This window comes from Polyodon spathula, chromosome 38 (assembly GCF_017654505.1).
Source record: "Polyodon spathula isolate WHYD16114869_AA chromosome 38, ASM1765450v1, whole genome shotgun sequence".
In the NCBI taxonomy this organism is placed as follows: domain Eukaryota; kingdom Metazoa; phylum Chordata; class Actinopteri; order Acipenseriformes; family Polyodontidae; genus Polyodon; species Polyodon spathula.
Genome location: NC_054571.1, coordinates 1,814,255 through 1,842,070, shown reverse-complemented (window position 1 = coordinate 1,842,070; position 27,816 = coordinate 1,814,255). Strand labels below are relative to the sequence as shown.

The following is a 27,816-nucleotide window of genomic DNA, read 5'->3' as shown; positions in this document are numbered from 1 at the left end:
CTGTCCTCTTCTCACTCCGGTGTGAATCGACCGTGCCATTCGTCTGATTCTGTACTGGACGGTCTTCGTACAGAAATAAAAAAAACGTAGGTGTCATTTTTGACCCAGACCTCTCATTTGAGGCACACATTAAAAATGTTAAACTATTTTTTTTTTTTTCATTTAAGAAACATTGCCAGATTGAGAGGTATTTTTTTCCCAGACAGGATGCTGATTTTAACGCATGCTTTTATATTGTCAAGAATTGATTATTGTAATGGTGTTATAATTGGTGTTGGTAGCAATGTGATATCTCCTCTGCAAGGTGTTCAAAATGCTGCTGCAAGAGTTTTACCTGGGACTGAGAGACCAGATCATATCACTCCTGTGCTGGCATCTCTACACTGGCTCACTTTAAATATTTATGGGTCTTGTTGTTTTATTATTACAATTACTGGTATTACTTTATTTTTTCTTTTGTTTAGTTTTTTCGCTCTGTGATGGCCCTCGTTAGAAGGCGCTACACAAAAATAAAGACTGATAGAATTTATACCAGCATTTCCATGGTATTCGCCTCAAAGCAATACCAACCTTCACAATAAAACACAATAAAGTATTACAATTGGTATGATCTGTCCTGAGATCCTACAGTTCAGCAAAACCATTAACCGAACTGAGGAACATAGTAAATAAATTGGCGACACTTAAAAAATGGATGCTTTGAATAGTGCATGTGAAGATCTGTATGGAAATACAAATCACTCAAAAGGACAAAATGGTTATTCTAGCCTTTTGGAAAAGAAGATACAATGAAATGAGTTATATAAACCCGGATCATTGCTTACAAACCATGCACAAAAGTGCCGTCTCTGGCCACATCGCATTTCATTTTGAGTTTACAGACTTTCCTTGATGAAAATAATATTTAATATTTAATAATTCATTATTATTATTATTATTATTATTATTATTATTATTATTATTATTATTATTATTATTATTTATTTCTTAGCAGATGTCATCATTTTATGGTGGACTGTTTTGTTAAAAGACAAACATTAAATGGGACAGAGAGAGTATGTATTCCAATATACCAACTATAAAACACACCTATCCCATATAAAACACACCTATCCCATATAAAACACACCTATCCCATATGAAACACACCTATCCCATATAAAACACACCTATCCCATATGAAACACACCTATCCCATATGAAACACACCTATCCCATATAAAACACACCTATCCCATATAAAACACACCTATCCCATATAAAACACACCTATCCCATATAAAACACACCTATCCCATATAAAATATACCTATCCCATATAAATGTTTCCCATAGTAAAAACACAGCCAGGTGTAACAAAGCACAGTGAAAGCATGGTAATGGCATTGCAATACTGCCAGCAAAGATTTCATGTGTTACAGTACTTTAATAGCCCACTAAATTAAACACGGCTGTGTTTGTCCTTCGTTTATGTCAGCTTATGAATGAATACATTCAACTAAAAAATGCATCATTGACGCATCATAATTCCAGTGACTTAAACACAACCTTGTTTTAGGATGATGTCATAATAAGTCCTAACCAAACCCATGGAGGGGATTAACCACTGGAAAAAGTGAACCAGCTCCGCAACAAGGCTGTGTCTCCGAGGGACTTAAAGAGGCGTCATCGGCTGGTCCTTTTCTGGTCCCAGTCCAAGCCAAACTGGTGGTAATGGTACCCTTTAATGACGTCAGCACAACCTACAAACAAAACAACAACAAAAAGACTTGCGACAAGAACCTCGAGCCCTCAAGACTTGCACACCCGCTCTTTACAGAACGAATAAAAACAAAAATCAAAAGGGACAAGAGGGGGAGGGAGAGATAGAGAGAGAGGGAGAGAGCCAGACCAACCATCAAACCATGTCCCGTCAGCGTGCGGCCCGCGGCTCCAGTTAATTGCATGCTGTCTAAACATTCGTACTTGGCTGGCTCTCCGCAGCTAAAGGGGAAAGAAAATTAAGAGTTACAAACCTTTAGAGGCCTTTATTATGTCAGTGTGATTGCGTAAACAACACACAAACTTCTCCAAGCTTTCTATAAACTGTGCACAATCCCCAGTGTTCACTCACTCTTCAAATACATGGAGACGCCACAGGAATCACACCAACGCTCTTTAAAAGCAGTCCACCAGGCCTTTAAACACCATTGCCTACGATTAATTAGAGTAAATGCCCTGTCCGCCCCCCCATCACCAGCTAGTTTAACTTGCCATCTTAACTTTAAATCACCAGTGTGCTCTTACTCAGCACAGTTTACACCAAAGCATCTCTTGACAATTTTAACTCTGAAAAAACATGCTTATAAACAAATAGGTCTCTAATCTAGATTTATTTGAAGGATTCAATTGCTGTTCGAAATCTGGAGATTCGGGGAGCCGTTAGCACCGGACAAAGTGCTGAGTTCGTCTCAGCCCGAGAAAGGTTCCCGATCTGCGATTAACATTTGCTCCGACACGACTTTCGTAGTAAGGACAGAGAAGAGGAGGTAAACTACTGGAAACGGATTGTCTAGTTTTAGGTTTCCAGGCTAAGTTCTCAAAGCTATTTACTCCAGATCACAACTCATGCATTTTTCAGAAAGGAGAAACGCACCCAGTAAAGTCCCAAACCAGATCTAAACAACTCAGACTTTTAACTGAGGAACTTAAGTAGTCTTAAAATGTTTCTTATTTGTTTAAGAATTGTAGTGGTGTTTTTGTTTTTCTTTCAGGTAACAATTGCACTAAAGACGATTTGGAGTGAATAGCTTTGGGAATCTCACCCCTCCTGTACGTTCTATGAACGCAAGGGGGTTGGTTTGATCAGCTATACCCCGGGAGGAGAAACCACAGCTGGGTTTTCTAAAGAGCATTTTACAACACTGCTGGGAGTAACCCTGGATCACCTACCTATCCGTGATTATCCCAGTGTAAAAATAAACGGGTGATGCAATCCAGACTCCCCGGTGCTGTAAAATGTCCTATTAAAATCTGTCTGTGGCTTATCCTAATTTTAAAGGAGCTAAATAAATGTGAATGGAGCTGAGCCCACAATCCGGCATGCGTGAAGCGCGGAGAGACTGCAAACTGGGAGTCAACGTGCTGTCTAACTGGTTAATGGGACAAAAGCAGCTTTAATGGTTTTTCTAATCCGTTGCTATAAAACACTCAATAGTGCTGAGTTCAGAAAAAAATAAAATTCAATTTGATGAAAAACCATTTTGACTAGAAGTCTTGCTCATGTTTCTTTTACTTACTGGTTGTGTGTTCCATAGAATAACCCCCAATTTCATTATTTTTTTGATTCTTATTAAAATTCTAATTTCTGAAAACTGAAATGGTGTCTAGTATTCCCACCACATTACTATTTGTTAATTGTCCGAGACCATTCTTTTTTGATGGGTATAACTACTATGCAAAACGAGGCTAATCTAAAGCTGTGGGTTCTTCAGGAAACCCCTCCACAGCTGTAGGGCAATGGAGAGTCTCTGTAAGCAGTTAATCTCTGCAAACAGTTCATCCTAGAAATGTGATGATGTAAGGGTTACACAAGCATCAGTGACGATTGTAATGGAAACATAGCTATCAGCCTTCCTCACACACAGACTTCTCTCAGATACAGAGTTCAGCAATCTCAGCTCGAGCGTGCTAACAACTAGCTCCCACCCCCATCCCCGAGCCTTATATGGTGCAGGAAGAGTGTGAGCAAGTGGGAGCAGCTGCACAGCTACCCCCCAGTCCCCAATCCCCAATCCCATACCCCACCCTTTTTGTGTCCACAATGTAGACTATTCCACTTTGTACTGTTGCCAGATTCTGATGTCAGCTCTCCTAGATTTCTATCGAGATTGTGCGTCACTCGCACTTGAGGAGCTAGGGGTGCACAAGAAGACTGGCTTTAAAATCTTTGGCTAATGCAGCTGATTCTGTATATTGTGATGCATTGCAAGTGTTTTATATAAGAAAGAACTTCAATCAACACATGCTATGCCACACAAGAAATAAAGACTTGTCTTACAAGTGAACTCATTATATTAGCTTATTAAACCAAAATTAAATGAAGAACAAAACACACAAATGTTGCTGCCTTCATGCTGTCCCTTTGAAAGAAAAAGACTGACCAAAGTTCTTCTGCGTTTTCAGTCGAGATGCAATGCACTGCTGCTGTCACTTTAAAAAAAAAAAAAAAAGTTGTATCAAACTATTGTATGAGTTGCTTACTTCGTTAAAAACAGCTTTCTACCAGTGTTACACAATGTTATATAGAAAGCGTTTCACTGAGGTTACAAATCTGACTAGCTAATTATTTAATCAAAATGTAAATTATTATATAAAAAACACCACAACACGAACCTGACAGATTCAAACTCATAAAAGTAAACTGATTTATAGTGGTGTAGTGGTAAATAAAACGTGGGTTAACGCCCCTGTTTGGTGGAGTTGAACAGATAAACACACACACATTGTAATTGGCCCTCAGCCAACCAGTTCAATTCGCTTTCAACTGAATTTGAACGCGAGTTTTTTCACTACAGAATTGTAATTCGGAGCGCTCTCTCATTGAACATTTACAATTGTTACAAATTATCAGAGAAGAAACAATACTGGCCTCTATGTTGCTAGCCTGTAATTATAACTAACAAGAAAGCTGTGTGCATTGACAATGCAGATTAAACAGGAGTTGATTATACGATACCGTGCCAACTACCTACACAATCCGCGCGATGGGCTCAAAATGAAAAGGGTGGTGCCTCGGCTAAACTAGCAGGGTCATTAAATAAAGACAGAGCCCTGAACTACAGGCTGGCTGTCCCCAAAGGAGCCTGATGCTTGTGACTATTTACATGAGAAGCACATCCGGCATTCACTGGCTGCTATGGTCTGATAGCTGCTCAGTGTCAGGTTGCTTAAACTGTACAACTCAGTGGTGGGCAAAGTTGACAATTCCAGTCCTGGACTTTGTTCCAAGCCTGTTCTAAGTTATTTAAATGAACCAACTACATCCCAATCTAGACCCTAAAGTAGAGTAATTCATTATTTCATTTTAACTGTTAAAGGAATGGGCCTCTATGGCCGTGACTGCTGTTTCTACCCAATTATCCAATTGCAAATGGAGTAAAAGTTTACAGAACAGGAACACTTAAAAAAAAAAAACGCTAATGCATGCGATAGCCTACCAGGTGAAGTACCTGACACACTGGAAACATGAAATAAAATGAAACAAAAACTATTACATTCTGTCCTATTAAAATGAGATCCCCCTATTTGAGGCAAACAGTGTCAAACCAGAACAAAAAGACCACTGTCGAGTTTTCCGCTGCTTTATGCCACTTCATGAAACACACAAGCTCTGCCTCACTGCGACAGGAGGCTAGCGGGTGTTTTAATATTCCCGTCCAGCTGCCTGCTCTGTCGATACCCTCCCTCTCTGCCCATCTGTTCAGGTGAAGTCTATTGCCTGCAGGCGCTGTCCATGCTGTGCACGGCACATTTTTTAAATTCCTTCCCTGAGCCCTGTGGAGCAATGGGAGTGATTCCTATCAGTGGAGTTCAAGTCCAGACTAAAAGAAACACACACAGTACTGTACCTGTCCAGTCCTGAAAGTTTTCCATTCCTAACGGAAATGTTTTAGAAACCCTGATCGTATCCCTATCATAATCAGGACCCTGATTTCCTTTTTGACTATTAAAATTCAGAGCATTTTAAGAAAAAGGACCTTTTAGCTCCTCTACCTCGTCCTCATGTGTGTGTGTGACACACTGTTGTTACGGATTGTCCCCTGTTGGTGAGATGGCATGAAGTTAAAAGCTCTAAAACCACGAATGCACAGGAGCCCGGCTCTTTTGCATTGTGGTTAAGATGCTCGTCTGTGGGGCGCAGGGGTGCCAGTTTGTGCCCAGCCTTTGCCCTGCTACACTAATATATAAAAAAAATACCTGTTGGGACCAGCATTAACCTATACTTTATTTTACTTTTTGGAAATAACTAGCTGTAAAAATAAATAATTATCATAGCTTCGACACAAATGTGCCTATGCCCCAAAAAACTTTGCGGTCTACTGCAGTAGGGTGTTGCAGGGGGGCAGGTTAATGATTCCGCTCTGGTGTACCGGATGTACAGGGAGGTTAGACATGCGAACCAGTACTGCGTAATCAAGCACATGTGCTTATGCTGCCCTTGGGTTTGCGCAGTCCTATGGGTTTAAACACACTTGTCTCTGAGTAGAAGCGCCCCCTGGTTGAAAACAGGAGTAAGTGCAAGGCGTGGTGGCCGAGATGTACACTGAACTCCAAAAGTATTTGGACAGTGACACATTTGTTGTTGTTTTGGCTCTGTATTCCAGCACTTTGGATTTGAGATGATACAATGGCTATTAAAGTGTAGACTGTCAGCTCTAATTTGAGGGTATTTTCATCCATATCGGATGAACTATTTAGAAATTACAGCACGTTTTGTACATAGTCCCCCCATAGGGTACCAAAAGTATTTGGACAGATTCACATTATGTACAATAAAGTAGTCATGTTTAGTACTTGGTCGCATATCCTTTGCATGCAATGATTGCCTGAAGTCTTCGATCCATAGACAGCACCAGATGCTGGGTATCTTCCCTGGTGATGCTCTGCCAGGCCTGTACTGCAGCCATCTTCAGTTCCTGCTTGTTTCGGGGGCTTTTTGCCTTCAGTCTTGTCTTCAGCATGTGAAATGCATGCTCAATTGGATTCAGACCAGGTGATTGACTTGGTCATTAAAGAATTTTCCACTTCTTGGCCCTGAAAACCCCTTGGTTGCTATGGCAATGTGTTTAGGGTCATTGTCCTGCTGCATGATGAAGCGATGTCCAATGAGTTTGGAGGCATTTGGTTGTATCTGAGCAGACAAGATGTTTCTGTACACTTCAGAATTCATCCTGCTGCTGCTGTGAGCAGTCACATCATCACTGAAGACAAGTGAGCCAGTTCCAGTTGTAGCCATATATGCCCAAGCCATAACACTACCTCCACCATGTTTCACAGATGAGGTGGTATACTTTGGATAATGGGCAGTTCCTTTTTTTCTCCACACTTTCCTCTTTCCATCACTCTCGTACAGGTTCATCTTCATTTTATCTGTCCATAAGACTTTGTTCCAGAACTCTACAGGCTCTTTTAGGTACTTTTTAGCAAACTATAACCTGGCCGTTCTGTTCTTGAGGCTTACTAGTGGTTTGCATCTTGTGGTGTACCCTCTGAAGTTCTGCTGGTGTGCTCTTCTGCATATGGTAGTCTTTGACACATCTATGTCTACCTCCAGGAGAGTGTTCCTATCTGTTGGACTGTTGTTAGGGGTTTTTTTCTTCACCATTGAAAGTATTCTTCGGTCATCCACTATAGTGCTCTTCCTTGGTCTACCAGGTCGTTTGCCATTTATTCAGATTTTTCTGCCTCATGATGGCCAGCTTTACTTGCATTGACACTTCTTTGGTCCTCATGTTGTCAGACACCAGCAACAGACTGCAAAGGCAAATGCAAAGCCTAGAATCAAGAATAGACATTGACAGCTCTCTTGTGCATGCACTAACGATGCAAACAAACACACCTGCCTAACAAGAAACAGCTGTGAAGCCAATTGTCCAAATACTTTTGGTACCCTATGGGGGGGACTATGTACAAAACGTGTTGTAATTTCTAAACAGTTCATCCAATATAGATGAAAATCCCTTCAAATTAAAGCTGACAGTCTAAACTTTAACCACATTGTATAATTTCAATCCAAAGTGTTGGAATATAGAGCCAAAACAACAAAAAATGTGTCACTGTCCAAATAATAATTCACTGTATATACATTTCCTTTTCTATACATGTTAAGCTGTGAAACAGTAACACTGATAAAGGACCACATTGTAATTGGATTTCTTAGTACTTTGCTTTATCTTCTCTTCTCTAAAACAGTCCTGCATACGAGCCAATGTGGTTATCCTGCACACTACCATTACATAATCACCTATATTTGTGATTATACGGTATGTAATGAACTGGCATCTCAGCCCACTGAACTGAATGGAAAGGCGATGGCTGGACGCAAACCATACGGTTCAAAGACGAACAACTTACCATTCAACTGAAGAGCAAGCTCTGCGAGAGGCGAGTATGAGTCTTACACTGGTGTCAGCATCATTAACTCATCAGTACGGGTCTTACACTGGTGTCAGAATCATTAACTCATCAGTGCGGGTCTTACACTGGTGTCAGAATCATTAACTCATCAGTATGGGTCTTACACTGGTGTCAGAATCATTAACTCAGAATCATTAACTCATCAGTACGGGTCTTACACTGGTGTCAGAATCATTAACTCATCAGTATGGGTCTTACACTGGTGTCAGAATCATTAACTCATCAGTACGGGTCTTACACTGGTGTCAGAATCATTAACTCATCAGTACAGGTCTTACACTGGTGTCAGAATCATTAACTCATCAGTACGGGTCTTACACTGGTGTCAGAATCATTAACTCATCAGTACGGGTCTTACACTGGTGTCAGAATCATTAACTCATCAGTACGAGTCTTACACTGGTGTCAGAACCATTAACTCATCAGCTGCTCAGAGGAGAGCCATTGCAGGTATATATTTTTTTTAAATGGTGTTGTAAATCAGACAATGAGCTGAGCTCTGTCCTCCCAGAACTGTACCTCTGCAGCATCACACTGCGGCTTCCCAGCACAGCCACAGGAAATGCCTGGACCAGCGGGAGCAGAGAGAGATTATTATTAAGCACAGCCCCCTGCTCGCCTCGAGAATAAACCGTGACTCCAACAATAAACTGGCAGGACTTTCCATTAAACAATCCCAGGAAAGTGTGAGGCTGTTTTTCCCTCCTCTTTGTGTGGCAGATATGAGAGGAAAGGAATGACAAGAGAAACAGGTCACTGGGAAGTGGATCAAGCCTGCTTCGTGTGTGTCGTCGTCCAGCCCCCTTGCTTATGTGTATATATATATATATATATATATATATATATATATATATATATATATATATATATATATATAAGAATGTCCTTAGTTCTACAGCAGGGTGAGGTACACACACAATATTTTGTAATGCATTTTTACTCCTTGCATGAGTATCAGAACATGAATCTTCACTGCTAGTAGCAGTCATGAAAGTATGAGCCTGGTGTGCCCAATTATTTTACCCCAGTTTGCAATGTCCAATTATTTTACCCCAGTTTGCAATGTCCAATTAATTTTTCTCCTGGCCGCAGCGATTCCCTACACAGCTCCGGAGAGCTGAAGGTTCAGTGGACGTCCTCCAATCCCACGGCCGAGCCAGCCTCCTTTTTTACACCCAGGAGCTAACAGCCTCTGGAGGACAAAGGCCAGCCCTGAGGTGTCTGCTCTGAAATTTCCTAAAATATAAAGTGAAGCAACCCCCCCCCCGAACACAAGCCAGGCCCTGCCATTACCTCACACGCTAGGAAGGCCAAGTGCTTTGCCAGATTGCGTTTCAAAAACCCAGACACTTGCACCCAGAAAGTCACCCAGACAAAGGCATAGACAAGCAGATACACAAGCAAGCACCCAGACAGATACAGACTGAGACACACATCGACGGACATGCACAGACACTCACACAGACACAGACTGAGACACACACAGACACTCACACAGACACAGACTGAGACACACACCGACACTCACACAGACACACAGACACACAGACACAGAACTGAGACACACACAGACACTCACACAGACACAGACCTGACACCAAAAGAGACACACTGACACAGACACTGGTGAGACACAGACACTCACACAGACACACACTGACAGACACACACACACAGACACACAGACACACACACACAGACACTAGACACAGATACACACTGAGACACACACACACACACACACAGACACAGACTGAGACACACACAGACACTCACACAGACACAGACTGAGACACACACAGACACTCACACAGACACAGACTGAGACACACACAGACACTCACACACACACTCACACAGACACACACTGAGACCCACTGTGACACTCACACAGACTGACTCTGTGTTTGTCTGACACACACAGACACTCACACAGACACAGACTGAGGACACACACAGACACTCACACAGACTGGCAGACTGAGACACACCACCGACACTCACACCAGACACACTGTGTGTGAGAAACACACAGACACTCACACGACACACACACAGACACTCACACAGACACTCACACACAGACTGAGACACACACCGACACTCACACAGACACACACAGACACTCACACAGATACAGACTGAGACACACACAGACACTCACACAGATACAGACTGAGACACACACAGACACTCACAGACACACACTGAGACACACACAGACACTCACACAGACACAGACTGAGACACACACAGACACTCACACAGACACAGACTGACGGACACACACCGACACTCACACACACTGTGTTTGTCTGACACAGACTGAGACACGGCGTGAGACACACCTGTGTGCTGACTCTGTGTGTGTGTCTGTGACACAGTGACTCTGTTTGTCTGTGATGAGACACTGTGTCACACTGTGACGACACAGAGTGTGTCAAACACAGACCACTGTGTGTGTCTGTGAGTACAAGTCTATGACACTCACACTGTGTGTGGCTGTGAGTGTGGCTCGGTCGGTCGGAGGAAAAAATGTGGGTCCTCGACGTTTGAAGACCGCCCTGTTTCCCCACACCAGGTGTCTGCTCTGAGCTCCCTGGGCGCCTGGCCAGCAGGGTTCGCAAACAGGAGATTATTATTGTGTTGCCTGGTTGTAACAACTAAAAGAACAAATGAGGGGGAGAGATAATTGTGTCAGTTAAAATGTATGTCTAGTCACAGCCGCAGTTCCATTTCAGCCACAGCAACACTCACACACACATACAGATATACAGATCAGAGATACAAAGATATAGTACACAAACACACACACAAGGCCAAGCGGCAAATGCCGTGGGTGACCTTCTCAAATGCAAGTTTATTCAATTATGGCAGTGTCCTTTCAGCTTCAGCAACTCGAGATGCCTGCATTAGGAAGGGTTTGGATCCAAACAATAACATGATTATGTGAACTGTGTGGTTAAGTCGCATCAGTGGAAAAACTACAACATGGATTTTAACTGTGTGTAATAATGCCATCTCAGAAAAAAAAAGTCCAAATTTTTAGTTAAAAAATTATTTCCTCTAACTAACTTGAATGTTTCAATTGACGTTATTCCTTTTTTAATTTCCTTATTTTTACCACAACGAAACCAAAACGGTAGGGAATACCGTTCTACACTGTACTACAGTGTTTATTATCATTATCTGTCCATCATAGGATAAAAATACATTTTTGTTTTTTCAGTTCATCCATAAATGCAAGACAGCGACTCTTGTATGTTATAAAAAAAAATAAAAGCCAATGCCTGGCTTCAGAGCAGGGAGCTGTGTCTTTGCAGGCTCAAATCTAGGCTGCAGGGTGACAAAAAAAAACAGCACTTTCTGAATAAATAAACAGGCATTAAGTGTGTTGTTCCTTTCTGTGGGCATTAACAAGCTTTACATATGAATCCGAAGCAAAATGACATCCTACACTTTGGCCTTGATTTAAGTTTAGTGCCTTGGTGCCCTATACAAATTAATTGAACTTTTGGCTTTGCCACTGTTGTTACCAATTTCGAGCCCTTGTGACTGTGACTGTGACACACACACACACCACACACACACACACACACACACCCACACACACACACACCACATACACACACACACACCCACACACACACACACACACACACACACACACACACACACACACACACACACACACACACACACACACACACGCACGCACACACGCACGCACACACACACACACACACACGCAGAGTCTATTTTTCAGTGATGCTGGCTGGGTTTTATTTTTATCGCTCTGAGCTCATGGCCTGCCTGCTTGCTCTTTGTTCCTGTGTGTTCCCTGTGTGATGCTGGACTCTGCTGCTCAGCTACTCTCAGACAGCTGAAATATAAAGTGAAGCAACCCCCCCACCCCGAACACAAGCCAGGCCCTGCCATTACCTCACACGCTAGGAAGGCCAAGTGCTTTGCCAGATTGCGTTTCAAAAACCCAGACACTTGCACCCAGAAAGTCACCCAGACAAAGGCATAGACAAGCAGATACACAAGCAAGCACCCAGACAGATACAGACTGAGACACACATCGACGGACACGCACAGACACTCACACAGATACAGACTGAGACACACACAGACACTCACACAGACACTCACACAGACACACACACTCACACACAGACACACACACACACACTCACACACACAGACTGAGACACACACAGACACTCACACAGACACACACTGACACACACACAGACACTCACACAGACACACACTGAGACACACACAGACACTCACACAGACACAGACTGAGACACACACAGATACAGACACTCACACACAGACACTCACAGACTGAGACACACACAGACACTCACACAGACACAGACTGAGACACACACAGACACTCACACAGACACACACTGACGGACACACACAGACACTCACACAGACACAGACTGAGACACACACAGACACTCACACAGACACAGACTGAGACACACACAGACACTCACACACAGACACAGACTGAGACACACACAGACACTCACACAGACACACACTGAGACACACACAGACACTCACACAGACACAGACTGACACACACACACACTCACACACACAGACTGACACACACACAGACACTCACACAGACACACACAGACACACACAGACACACACACAGACACACAGACACACACAGACACACACAGACACTCACACAGACACAGACTGAGACACACACAGACACTCACACAGACACAGACTGAGACACACACAGACACTCACACAGACACAGACTGAGACACACACAGACACTCACACAGACACAGACTGAGACACACACAGACACTCACACAGACACAGACTGAGACACACACAGACACTCACACAGACACAGACTGAGACACACACAGACACTCACACAGACACAGACTGAGACACACACAGACACTCACACAGACACAGACTGAGACACACACAGACACTCACACAGACACAGACAGACACACACAGACACTCACACAGACACAGACTGAGACACACACAGACACTCACACAGACACAGACTGAGACACACACAGACACTCACACAGACACAGACTGAGACACACACAGACACTCACACAGACACAGACTGAGACACACACAGACACTCACACAGACACAGACTGAGACACACACACAGACACAGACACAGACACACACAGACACACACACAGACACACACACAGACACAGACACAGACACACACAGACACACACAGACACACACAGACACACACACAGACACTCACACAGACACTCACACAGACACAGACTGAGACACACACAGACACACACAGACACACACTGACGGACACACACAGACACTCACACAGACACACACACACAGACACACACAGACACTCACACAGACACAGACTGAGACACACACAGACACTCACACAGACACAGACTGAGACACACACAGACACTCACACAGATACAGACTGAGACACACACCGACACCCAGACAGACAAAGACTGAGACACACACAGACACAGACTGAGACACACACCGACACTCACACAGACACAGACTGAGACACACACCGACACTCACACAGACACTCACACAGACACAGACTGAGACACACACCGACACTCACACAGACACAGCCTGAGACACACACAGACACTCACACAGACACAGACAGACACACACCGACACTCACACAGACACTCACACAGATACACACACACACACACACCCAGACAGACAGTAGGAGGAGTGGCAAACACTGTTGCAGCAGCAAAGGTCATTCAAAATGATCTAGACAAGATTCAGAACTGGGCAGACACATGGCAAATGACATTTAATAGAGAAAAGTGTAAGGTACTGCACGCAGGAAATAAAAATGTACATTATAAATATCATATGGGAGATACTGAAATTGGAGAAGGAATCTATGAAAAAGACCTAGGAGTTTTTGTTGACTCAGAAATGTCTTCATCTAGGCAATGTGGGGAAGCTATAAAAAAGGCTAACAAGATGCTCGGATACATTGTGAAAAGTGTTGAATTTAAATCAAGGGAAGTAATGTTAAAACTGTACAATGCACTAGTAAGACCTCATCTTGAATATTGTGTTCAGTTCTGGTCACCTCGCTATAAAAAAGATATTGCTGCTCTAGAAAGAGTGCAAAGAAGAGCGACCAGAATTATTCCGGGCTTAAAAGGCATGTCATATGCAGACAGGCTAAAAGAATTGAATCTGTTCAGTCTTGAACAAAGAAGACTACGTGGCGACCTAATTCAAGCATTCAAAATTCTAAAAGGTATTGACAGTGTCGACCCAAGGGACTTTTTCAGCCTGAAAAAAGAAACAAGGACCAGGGGTCACAAATGGAGTTTAGAAAAAGGGGCATTCAGAACAGAAAATAGGAGACACTTTTTTACACAGAGAATTGTGAGGGTCTGGAATCAACTCCCCAGTAATGTTGTTGAAGCTGACACCCTGGGATCCTTCAAGAAGCTGCTTGATGAGATTTTGGGATCAATAAGCTACTAACAACCAAACGAGCAAGATGGGCCGAATGGCCTCCTCTCGTTTGTAAACTTTCTTATGTTCTTAAGAGTGCAAAGAAGAGCTACCAGAATTATTCCGGGCTTAAAAGGCATGTCATATGCAGACAGGCTAAAAGAATTGAATCTGTTCAGTCTTGAACAAAGAAGACTACGTGGCGACCTAATTCAAGCATTCAAAATTCTAAAAGGTATTGACAGTGTCGACCCAAGGGACTTTTTCAGCCTGAAAAAAGAAACAAGGACCAGGGGTCACAAATGGAGATTAGACAAAGGGGCATTCAGAACAGAAAATAGGAGGCACTTTTTTACACAGAGAATTGTGAGGGTCTGGAATCAACTCCCCAGTAATGTTGTTGAAGCTGACACCCTGGGATCCTTCAAAAAGCTGCTTGATGAGATTTTGGGATCAATAAGCTACTAACAACCAAACGAGCAAGATGGGCCGAATGGCCTCCTCTCATTTGTAAACTTTCTTATGTTCTTATGTTCTTATGACACACAGACTGAGACACACAGACTGAGAACAAACCGACAGACACACAGACACTCACACAGATACACACACCCAGACAGACACAGTCTGAGACACACACCGACGGGGACACACACACACACCCAGACAGACACAGACTGAGACACACACTGACGGACACACACACACCCAGACAGACACAGACTGAGACACACAGACTGAGACACACACCGACAGACACACAGACAGACACTCACACACAGACACACACACACAGACAGACACACAGACTGAGACACACACTGACAGACACACACACACACAGACAGACACACAGACTGAGACACACACCGACGGACACACTCACACCCAGACAGACACAGACTGAGACACACACTGACGGACACACACACACCCAGACAGACACAGACTGAGACACACACACACACACACACACAGACAGACACACACAGACTGAGACACACACTGACGGACACACACACACCCAGACAGACACAAACTGAGACACACAGACTGAGAACACACCGATAGACACACACAGATAGATATACACACACACACCCAGACAGACACCGACGGACACACACACACACACACACAGACAGACACAGACTGAGACACACACTGACGGACACACACACACCCAGACAGACACAGACTGAGACACACACTGATGGACACACACACACCCAGACAGACACAGACTGAGACACTCCTTCAACTTCTCTCTCTCTCTCCCCATCCCCTCCTACACACAAAGCTGTCTATCAACTGGACCTCACCTTCTCCAGAGCCTGCTGCCCCTCCATCCTCTCTGTCACCCCTCTGAACCTCTCTGACCACTATTTCATTTATTGTTCTGTCTCTCCTCTCTCCCTACTCCACCTACCCCCACTGTCACCTCCCCCCCCCCCCAACCTCTGCTCCCTCTCCCCTTCTGTCCTTGCCTCCACCACTCTCTCACCTCCCCCCTGGTTAAATACAGGAAGCCTCTGGCATTGACTAGATCATCATATTACTCTAATTTCATTGAAACAAATAAAAATAATCCTAGATTTCTTTTACCTACCCTAGATAAATTAATTAATCCTTCCCCTAATAGTACAACCGTTGACATTGGCTCCTCTCACAGCTGCAATGAGTTCTTACATTTCTTTAAAAATAAAATACTAGACATCTGAAATGAGATTCCACAGACACCTTCTATTAAGAATTTTACCAGCTACACCTATTAAGGCTACAATGGGAGCTTTTTCTTTGATTACCTTACAGGACCTGACAGAGCTAATTCAACATATGAGGGCTACCACATGCTCTCTTGATCCTACAAAACTATTAAAAGATGTGCTTGGTGTTATTAATACCCACATTTGAATAATTATAAATGGATCACTTTCCTCTGGTATAGTTCCCTCAGCTCTTAAGGTAGCTGTGGCAAAGTATGCTTAAGAAACACAAGTTTGACCCTACAGTCCTCAATAACTATAGACCAATCTCCAACCTACCATTCTTAGACAAGGTTCTAGAGAGAGCTGTTGTAATTCAATTACAAAAATGTCTTAATGGTATATTGGAGAAGTTTCAGTCTGGTTTTCATGCTGCACATAGCATTGAGACAACCATTGTCGGAGTGAATGATCTGCTGATAAGCTCTGACTCAGGCTTTCCATCAGTATCAATTCTTCTTGATCTAAGTGCTGCCTTTGATACTGTAGACCATTCCATCCCACTGAATCATCTTGAAGCACAGTGGGACTGTCTGGACTTGTCCTATCCTGGTTCAAATCTGATCTTATCTAGGTTTCAGTTTGTCTCTATTGGGGAGGTAAAATCAGCATTATCGGAAGTTGTCTGTGGTGTTCCACAGGGCTCCATTCCAGGTCCCTTGCTGTTTTCATTATATATATACTACCAATAGATGGCATTATCCACAGACACGGAGTGAACTTCCATTGCTATGCGGATGATACCCAGCTGTATCTGTCCCTAAAGCCAGGAATTTCTTCTGCCTGGGTGTTATTAGCTATTTGCCTTACAGACATTAAGCACTGGATGTCACAGAACTTTCTAATGTTGAATTCAGATAAAACAGAGGTTATGCTAGTGGGCTCACAGAACCAGGACTACATGAGCACAACCCTTGCAGTCTCTCATCAAAACAAACTAGAAATTAAGAGTTTGGGGTCATCTTTGATCCTGATCTATCATTGAGACTCATATTAGGGAAGTTACTAAAGAATCTTTTTACCATTTGAGAAATACAGCCAAACTTGGACCAATTATTTACGTATCTGATGCAGAGAGATTAATGCGTGCCCTTGTTTCATCTAGAATTGATTATTGTAATGCATTGTTTTCTGGTGTCCCAAAACGTGTGGTACCCCGTTTACAGCTTGTTCAGAATACCGCTGCTAGAATTCTGACTAAAACCAGGAAAAGTGAACATATCACCCATGTATTGGCCTCTTTACACTGGCTCCCTGTGTAGTATAGAATTGATTGTAAGATTTTGCTGTTAACTTACAAGGCCCTGAATGGATTAGCACCTAGTTATTTGCAGGAGTTACCGACCCCATATCTTCCAAACCACACTCTGAGATCCCAGGATGCGGGGCTGCTGGTTATTCCTAGGGTCAACAAAAGCAACACGGGAGGAGGGAGGGCTTTTTCTTGTAGAGGTCGGAAATTATGGAATGCTCTGCCTTCGTTTGTCAGGGAAGCTGGAGCCGTTACAGTTTAAGTGAAGACTAAAAATGCACTTTTATAAAATGGCTTTCTTATATTAGGGGTTTTAATGTAACTTTAAAATTGCTGCTTTTGTATTATGTGTATCCTGTTATTTAAATATGTTATTTAAATGGTCTGATTGTGGCAGTTGTATGAGTGACATGCTATACAAACATGCTGTGGTTTGTGCTTTTTCTTCTATGTGCTGTATGGTGCTTTGTGATACTTTTGTACAAAAAGTGCTCTATAAATGCAATAAATAAAATAATAAATAAAACTTAAGTAAGCATTGTAAAAAATAGGCAAGTTCTGCATTGTAAAGCACAGGTAAGCATTGTAAAGCATAGGTAAGCATTGTAAACCCAGAGGGGTATGGAAAGGATATTTTAGTAAACATGGCAAACCATGGCAGACAAGCAAGCGGGAAACTGCAAAAACACTGTTCAAATTACAAGCCCAAAATAAATACAAAAGGAAACAATCAACACAGACCTTTTAATGTTTTACAAACTCACATTAAGAGGAATTGATGACATTAAGTTTCTGTTTATGCGCATGTGCCAATATTGTGAAACACAACGTCAACACCTAGACTGTGTCGAGAGTCAGAATGGGCTCTCTTACAAACTGACAGCGTTTATACACAGCAAGATAAGAGCACGGAAGAGTTTATTATTAATGGGCTCTTATAAACTGACAGCGTTTATACACAGCAAGATAAGAGCACGGAAGAGTTTATTATTAATGGGCTCTCTTATAAACTGACAGCGTTTATACACAGCAAGATAAGAGCACGGAAGAGTTTATTATTAATGGGCTCTTATAAACTGACAGCGTTTATACACAGCAAGATAAGAGCACGGAAGAGTTTATTATTAATGGGCTCTTATAAACTGACAGCGTTTATACACAGCAAGATAAGAGCACGGAAGAGTTTATTATTAATGCATAAACTGACAGCGTTTAACACAGCAAGATAAGAGCACGGAATTATTAATGGGCTCTCTTATAAACTGACAGCGTTTATACACAGCAAGATAAGAGCACGGAAGAGTTTATTATTAATGGGCTCTCTTATAAACTGACAGCGTTTATACACAGCAAGATAAGAGCACGGAAGAGTTTATTATTAATGGGCTCTCTTATAAACTGACAGCGTTTATACACAGCAAGATAAGAGCACGGAAGAGTTTATTATTAATGGGCTCTCTTATAAACTGACAGCGTTTATACACAGCAAGATAAGAGCACGGAAGAGTTTATTATTAATGGGCTCTCTTATAAACTGACAGCGTTTATACACAGCAAGATAAGAGCACGGAAGAGTTTATTATTAATGGGCTCTCTTATAAACTGACAGCGTTTATACACAGCAAGATAAGAGCACGGAAGAGTTTATTATTAATGGGCTCTCTTATAAACTGACAGCGTTTATACACAGCAAGATAAGAGCACAAAAGAGTTTATTATTAATGGGCTCTCTTATAAACTGACAGCGTTTATACACAGCAAGATAAGAGCACGGAAGAGTTTATTATTAATGGGCTCTCTTATAAACTGACAGCGTTTATACACAGCAAGATAAGAGCACGGAAGAGTTTATTATTAATGGGCTCTCTTACAAACTGACAGCGTTTATACACAGCAAGATAAGAGCACGGAAGAGTTTATTATTAATGGGCTCTTATAAACTGACAGCGTTTATACACAGCAAGATAAGAGCACGGAAGAGTTTATTATTAATGGGCTCTCTTACAAACTGACAGCGTTTATACACAGCAAGATAAGAGCACGGAAGAGTTTATTATTAATGGGCTCTCTTATAAACTGACAGCGTTTATACACAGCAAGATAAGAGCACGGAAGAGTTTATTATTAATGGGCTCTCTTATAAACTGACAGCGTTTATACACAGCAAGATAAGAGCACGGAAGAGTTTATTATTAATGGGCTCTCTTATAAACTGACAGCGTTTATACACAGCAAGATAAGAGCACGGAAGAGTTTATTATTAATGGGCTCTCTTACAAACTGACAGCGTTTATACACAGCAAGATAAGAGCACGGAAGAGTTTATTATTAATGGGCTCTTTACAAACTGAAGCGTGACAGCGTTTATACACAGCAAGATAAGAGCACGGAAGAGTTTATTATTAATGGGCTCTCTTACAAACTGACAGCGTTTATACACAGCAAGATAAGAGCACGGAAGAGTTTATTATTAATGGGCTCTCTTATAAACTGACAGCGTTTATACACAGCAAGATAAGAGCACGGAAGAGTTTATTATTAATGGGCTCTCTTATAAACTGACAGCGTTTATACACAGCAAGATAAGAGCACGGAAGAGTTTATTATTAATGGGCTCTCTTATAAACTGACAGCGTTTATACACAGCAAGATAAGAGCACGGAAGAGTTTATTATTAATGGGCTCTCTTATAAACTGACAGCGTTTATACACAGCAAGATAAGAGCACGGAAGAGTTTATTATTAATGGGCTCTCTTATAAACTGACAGCGTTTATACACAGCAAGATAAGAGCACGGAAGAGTTTATTATTAATGGGCTCTCTTACAAACTGACAGCGTTTATACACAGCAAGATAAGAGCACGGAAGAGTTTATTATTAATGGGCTCTCTTACAAACTGACAGCGTTTATACACAGCAAGATAAGAGCACGGAAGAGTTTATTATTAATGGGCTCTTATAAACTGACAGCGTTTATACACAGCAAGATAAGAGCACGGAAGAGTTTATTATTAATGGGCTCTTATAAACTGACAGCGTTTATACACAGCAAGATAAGAGCACGGAAGAGTTTATTATTAATGGGCTCTCTTATAAACTGACAGCGTTTATACACAGCAAGATAAGAGCACGGAAGAGTTTATTATTAATGGGCTCTCTTATAAACTGACAGCGTTTATACACAGCAAGATAAGAGCACAGAAGAGTTTATTATTAATGGGCTCTCTTATAAACTGACAGCGTTTATACACAGCAAGATAAGAGCACGGAAGAGTTTATTATTAATGGGCTCTCTTATAAACTGACAGCGTTTATACACAGCAAGATAAGAGCACGGAAGAGTTTATTATTAATGGGCTCTCTTATAAACTGACAGCGTTTATACACAGCAAGATAAGAGCACGGAAGAGTTTATTATTAATGGGCTCTTATAAACTGACAGCGTTTATACACAGCAAGATAAGAGCACGGAAGAGTTTATTATTATTATGACTGCATAAGCACTAGCAAAGCAAACTGGACATTCAATACAAAACAACAGTGAAAGCATAGCAAAGTGTGATAAAGCACGGTGAAGCACAGGCATGCACTGTCAAGCGCAGGGGAGTATGGGAAACAAAAAATCTGGCAAAGCAGGGTAAGCTGTGGTAAATGCATAGTATAACCATGGGAAAAGCATGGGGGGAAAACCGCAAAATTACCATGCAAAAATACCACGGTAAACTTCTATAAGTTACATGAAAACATGTATCTAGGGCTGCCCCGATTAATACATTTTTTTTTTTAATGTAATCGTGCAGTTGTATTTTTGTATATAAAACAAAATCAACCAATAGAAGATCTGCATTTTCTCCACGGCAGTCCAATCATAAGTGAGCAGAGGCGGGACATAAACAGTTAAGGTCTTTAGTAGGTTTAACCAATGGGAGAGACAAATATCTGCCCCTTGTTATACAGGTGTCCAATCATGACTAAACAGAGGCAGGACACAATAGGGATTTTAACCAATGGGAAAGTCAAAGATCTGCCCTGGTTTTACAGCTGTCCAATCAATTAGTGAGCAGACACAGGAATTAAATATGTTATGTTAGAGTGTAAGCATAGCTAAATTTCATGCAATACTGCTTATTATAAAGACAGTTATTGAGAATAATATTGAGAACTTCAAAGTAATATTTCAAATTGCTTTTAACAAATTAAAAAAAAAATGTCATAAGACAACAAAGACATTGTAGTCGATTTGGTTACGATCACTTTAATTAGTTTTAATTAGTTAATTGTAACTGCTCCTCATCAACTTGAGACACCAGTTAATTTCATGAGTATTCCTCTCCTTTCTCAAATGCACAAACCCGCTGCACTGAAAGAAACCCATTCCCAACATAGGAGGCTTGTTGCTAGGGAGCTGAGGTCACTGCCCTGTGACTTGCTAGTGCATTGCTGCCACACGTGAACACCTCACTGACTAAAATAAAAACCGCTTCAGCCAGTAGATATTTAATTTGCTTTGTGTTATTGTGCAGTGTGTGTGTGTGTATGTGATAACAGTGTGATATTAATGCCTTGTGTTATTGTGCAGTGTGTGTGTGTCTATGATAACAGTATGATATTAATGCTTTGTGTTACTGTGCAATGCGTGTGTGTGTATGATAACAGTGTGATATTAATGCTTTGTGTTATTGTGCAGTGTGTGTGTGTCTATGATAACAGTGTGATATTAATGCTTTGTGTTACTGTGCAATGCGTGTGTGTGTATGATAACAGTATGATATTGTGATATTAATGCTTTGTGTTATTGTGCAGTGTGTGTGTGTCTATGATAACAGTGTGATATTAATGCTTTGTTTTTAATTGTTTTGTATATTGTTGTTTGTGATGTGCAGTACAAAATAAAACGAACAGTAATTCTAAGTGCCTGTGTATAGTGCAGCTAAGGAATACGCAGTTAGACAGTAAAAATGGGGAGCCAACTCCAGAACCGTGATATATCCAAATCCGCAGTATAGCGAGGGGCAATAAAACGAGGGGTGGGTATATATATATATATATATATATATATATATATATATATATATATATATATATATATATATATAGAGGCTCCCTTGAGAAAGATATGTACAACATATCGAAACGTTGGGCAGCTGGCTCTTTGTGCTAAATATATATATATATATATATATATATATATATATATATATATATATATATATATATATATATATATAACAATAAGGTTACCCACCATTTGATATATTTAATATTATGTGGTATGGCATCTTTCAAGAGTAAGTAGCGGGGTTCTGAATAATACAGCGTTACACAGATTACAAAGCAGAGGGAAAATCGCTGGAAACACGCACAATAAATAGCAGATACGGATACATTTTCAATTCGACCAAGTTCAGTGAAATGATGCTGGAGACAATTTGGTGCGAGTGCTCCAATGAATACAGCACCGCTTCTTCTGCAGCACTGAAAGTGCTGGTCCCATTCAATACAACCTGCTTATGCGAAACCAGGTTTTCAGCCATGCCATCGATGAAAACAAAGCACCGATCCAGGATGAACATTGACCATGACATGCGTGTGTGCTTGGAGAAGATACTGCCACGCCTTGACAGGACTGCTGCTCAGCACCAGCTGAGCTTCACAAGTTTCACATTAAGTACGAAAAACAAAAATAATGAGATATATAGTAAGACTCCCATTGCATAGCAGTTGGATCCATTCTTGGTTTTGGTAGTATAAGTTTAATAAGACAAACCTGAACTTGTTCACACTGAGGCTAATCAAGCTCGTTGTAAAACCTGGAATGGGTGAAACCGCTCTGCAATAGGAGTATTATTTCCATCCATGATTGTATGTGTGTGTGTGTGTATAAAATGTATATGGGGGGTCTCAAAAGCAAAAAGATTGAGGACCCCTGCTCTAAATCACTATAAAAAAACACAAGTACTCTGGCTTTTCTGTTCCGTACCACATCATGGATCGCTTTCGCTGTGTTACCTGTTTGACAGAGTGAGCAATAATCCTGACACTATCCGTGCACTAGGGCAGACAATTTGAAAAGAGAAGCACATTTTAAAGTTATAAGTACGTCATTTAAACAGGGTAACGCTATATTTTTCTGAACCCTGCTACTTACTCTTTAGCTTTGATAGAGTGATTATTTGGAAGACTGATGCCAAGAGTTCCAGCAGGAGAACATGAAACGCCTCTGAGTTCTATTAGCAAACTGTCTACAACCTGTACAAAACTGAAGACACTGCCAAAGTACTGTGCTGACTCTAAAACAGCAGAGAGAGAAAATAAATACGGCTTCGGCAGACCAGACGCATTCATTTTCCTTGAGAAAGTTTTTCAGAAACCGAGACAAAACACGTAACGGTAAAACCATTCGCCTAAGACACAAATAAAACAAAATGTGAAATAAGAATACTGTTCTTCTATGATTTAAAAAAAAAAAAAAAAAGTGTCAGTCTTCGCTATTGATAAATCCGTAACAATAAAACCAGCCTCACGTCATTTTAATGCTTTGGCATGTTTTCTTTTTAAAAGTTTATCACGCTAAAGATGTTCATTTCAAAGCAATGAAAACCATGCATCAGTTCAATAACTGAAAACAGTACTGGCCTCATCTTAAAATAAGTGCAGAATCAGTTGCCCGTCCACAATATAAACAGGAATCTGGTTTAAGACGCAGAGAAGGAATGTGTTGCGAGTACATTGTTGTAAAAACTCAATCTAGGTGAGCAGGTAAATCATTTAGTAATCCAGCAGTCACCACTGAGCTACACAGAACTGGAATCCTGCAAGTGTCCCCTTATTTCAAATGAAATGATAATAGTAACATACCTTTTTCTTCATTATTTCAGAGATTCTTGTCCCTGGCTCTCTTAAGCAGACACAGCTGGTCCACTGGTATCCTTAGTCTTCCCCACAACCAGGAAGCAATCAGGAGCTGGCAGAGGTGGAGATGGGACAGCAGAGATAGCCAGCTCCTAGAAAAAACAACACAGAACAGATCCAGCATTAGTGTCACCAGAGCAACATCATTGGAAACATGCAGTCCTGGGACTTATATATATAAAAAGAATACTATCGATAATAACATGGCATCCCTATACACACTCACTTTTTTTTTCTTAAATAATAATTCCCATTCCTTATAAAGAAGCAGATCTTTCCCCGTAAGCATGCAGCGTAGCTTTTTTTTTTATTTTTTGGGGGGGGGGGGGGGGGGGGCTCTTGAGATGCCTGTTTTTTCTTTGCTTTTCTTATTTTTTCTGCCGGTGGGGGAAGTCAGTGCTCGTAGCCCCAGACTGCAGGTTTCCTGTTGATATGGAAAACGCTTGTGCCTGTGTGGTGCACCTTGCCAAGCGGTCTGCATTCCACACATTCCTGCACTCAATGGAGCTGCTGTGAAACGCTTGTTTTTCTGAAAGAGGTTTCGGGAGGGAGGGAGGAAATGTGCTGCTGCTGCTGTTGCTTTACCTTCAAACACAGACTGCTGACGCACACACTATACCTTTTACAGCTTTAACCAAATATTAAAAGTTAACGCACACATGTAGCGTTTCTGTTGTAATATGGTGCAGTTTGGGCGAGAGGATCTCAGAGCGAAGCGGAGTGCTTCTGCCTACTCAAACAGGCTAAATTATTTCTGTTGTAGTAACCCTTACACAAGAGTAAAAGCACAGCAAAGTGTAGTAAGACACAGTGAAAGCATGGTAAAGTATAGGTAAATGTTGTTAAGCACAGAGAGATATGGAAAAGTATGTTAAAAAACATGGCAAACCAGGGTAAACTCTGGTAAATGCAAAGTATAACCATGAGAAACGCATAATACAACTGCAAAATTACTATGGGAAACTTTTATAAGGGAAGAGAGTCCCTATTCAGCGCAGGAGGTGTTCCAGTAAACCACAAGCCAATAGGGGCGAGCGGTTCATGTAAACCCTGTACCACAGACAAGCGTTTCATATTCTGTGTATATTTTTAAAATAAATAGCAAATGCATACATTTGTTATATCAAATCAATTCTTTCATTTTCAACTGTTTACAGTCTCTTCATCTTTTCGATAGAACCTCATTTTCAGCAGCACACCACTGGATTGGAATGGTAGCAAAGGCACATTTGAAACTAGTCCCAGTAAGCATATTATCCGACTCCAGTGGAATAACAAAAATATATCCCACACTAGCTATACCCACGCTTGTGGTATAAACCTGAATAGACCACCTAGTCTTCAGTCCTTAGCTTAAACAACCTTTGATGTCCTTTTTTGCTAAGAGTTCTTATAGCTCTTTCCCTATAAATATATAACACACAGTAGCGCACTGCACTGTGAATACCAGAGATTGAGGGCTGGTCGGCAGGTTCTCTGACAGCAGCGCAGAAGAGCACAGCACACAACAGGACAGGTCACCAAGGAGACGGCCAGATAACAGAGGGGTTCGGACAATCGGTTTTACTCTATTAGATTTGCTCAATGGTCTGCGGTATTGATTGGAGTTATCTTTCCTATGCTGCTTGGAAAGTAGAGGAGTGACAATACGCTCATGTCGCGATATAATATGTATTGCAATATTGTGACATGTATCACAATACACATGATGGTCCTGACGCGCTACTTGTATATGATGCATAATAAGATCAAATGATCATTTCATGACAAAACATGTTAAAACAAAGAGTAGAGTAGGAAGAGTATGTATTCATACCAACTATAAAAGACATTCATCCAAGAAGCATTAGGTGGGACTGTATCACAATACAAATGATACAGAACTGTGATACAAAGTGAATCGTTACACCACTATTGGACAGCCCTAGACTATGCACACCTGTTTCAGTCCAGCAGTCCCTTGCCGGAGGTTTACAGCAGATAGTCTGCTCCTGTGAACATTCACCGCGGTGTTCAGAGTTCAAAGGCATTCCTGGTGATGCAGACACACACACAGGCAGACTGCAGACATAAGAACATAAGAACATAAGAAAGTTTACAAAGGAGAGGAGGCCATTCGGCCCATCTTGCTCGTTTGGTTGTTAGTAGCTTATTGATCCCAAAATCTCATCAAGCAGCTTCTTGAAGGATCCCAGGGTGTCAGCTTCAACAACATTACTGGGGAGTTGATTCCAGACCCTCACAATTCTCTGTGTAAAAAAGTGTCTCCTATTTTCTGTTCTGAATGCCCCTTTTTCTAAACTCCATTTGTGACCCCTGGTCCTTGTTTCTTTCGCCCCGTCCCCCCGGTCCCCTCTCCTCCAGGCTCAGTGTCCCGGCGCAGGGGAGGACGTTTTGCAAGCGAGCGTTCTCAAGGGCAGGGGGTTTGCTCCGCTCCGTGACTCTACGGCTCTAACTCGAAAACTCAGCGCTTCGGAAAAAAAAAAAAGAACAAAAGAAAATGTATCATTTAATTAAGGCAACAGTGAATGTAAATTGTACAAATGTGTAATACGTTTTCAATAAAAAAAGGAACACTGCACCCACTCGCCCAAAAATATAAGAATGTGAATCATGACTCATTTCAAAACTTTCAGACAAATAGTTTGTCACCGAATTTAATTTCGAGTCTCTTCAGCGTCTCCAAATGTAGCTATGTGTTATAGCAGTGGATGTGGGTGACGTGGAATGCACCAATGCCCGATAAATCTTTAATACTGCATTTTTGGGAAAGGAACGAAACCTGTTAAACGCATTAAAAAAAAAAAAAAAAAAAAAAAACCACCAAGTCCGATAATGTAAGGTTTCTTAGCCTCTCCCCACAAGTTTCCTGTTCTCATTTAGTAACAGGACCGATGCAAACACAACAGGCCTTATAAGTTATATTGTGACCGCTGAAATGTGTTTCTGTAGTTGAGAAGTGCAGAACTGTCTTACCTTATCAAGTCAAAACGTATCGACCCAGTCAATACCTGACGCTACTGTGTAATAACAATAAATTGAGAAGCCCGGGACGAAGGCAGCCAGGCATGTCCGCTTTGCTCATACCGCATTTCTTTGAAGATGGCCAAGTCCTGTTAACGATAAAAACAGAAGGGCTGGCAGCATCTGAGAATACCAGTCTCAATGCGTGTTCAATAGAA

At 41.6% G+C, this 27,816-nt stretch overlaps 1 long non-coding RNA gene across 4 annotated transcripts; it reads right to left on the bottom strand.

Moving 5' to 3' along the window:
- Positions 1-1,007: 1,007 nt before the first annotated feature.
- On the bottom strand, positions 1,008-27,816 carry LOC121304556. Of its 4 annotated transcripts, XR_005947975.1 has the most exons (4): positions 26,574-26,734; positions 24,581-24,726; positions 1,896-1,983; positions 1,008-1,742 (listed from the first exon to the last, which is right to left on the bottom strand). It is a non-coding gene; the product is annotated as an uncharacterized LOC121304556 (long non-coding RNA). The 4 variants fall into 4 exon arrangements; XR_005947978.1 differs by lacking the exon at positions 26,574-26,734 and adding an exon at positions 27,611-27,816 and having other exon boundaries at positions 1,008-1,983; XR_005947976.1 differs by having other exon boundaries at positions 1,008-1,983.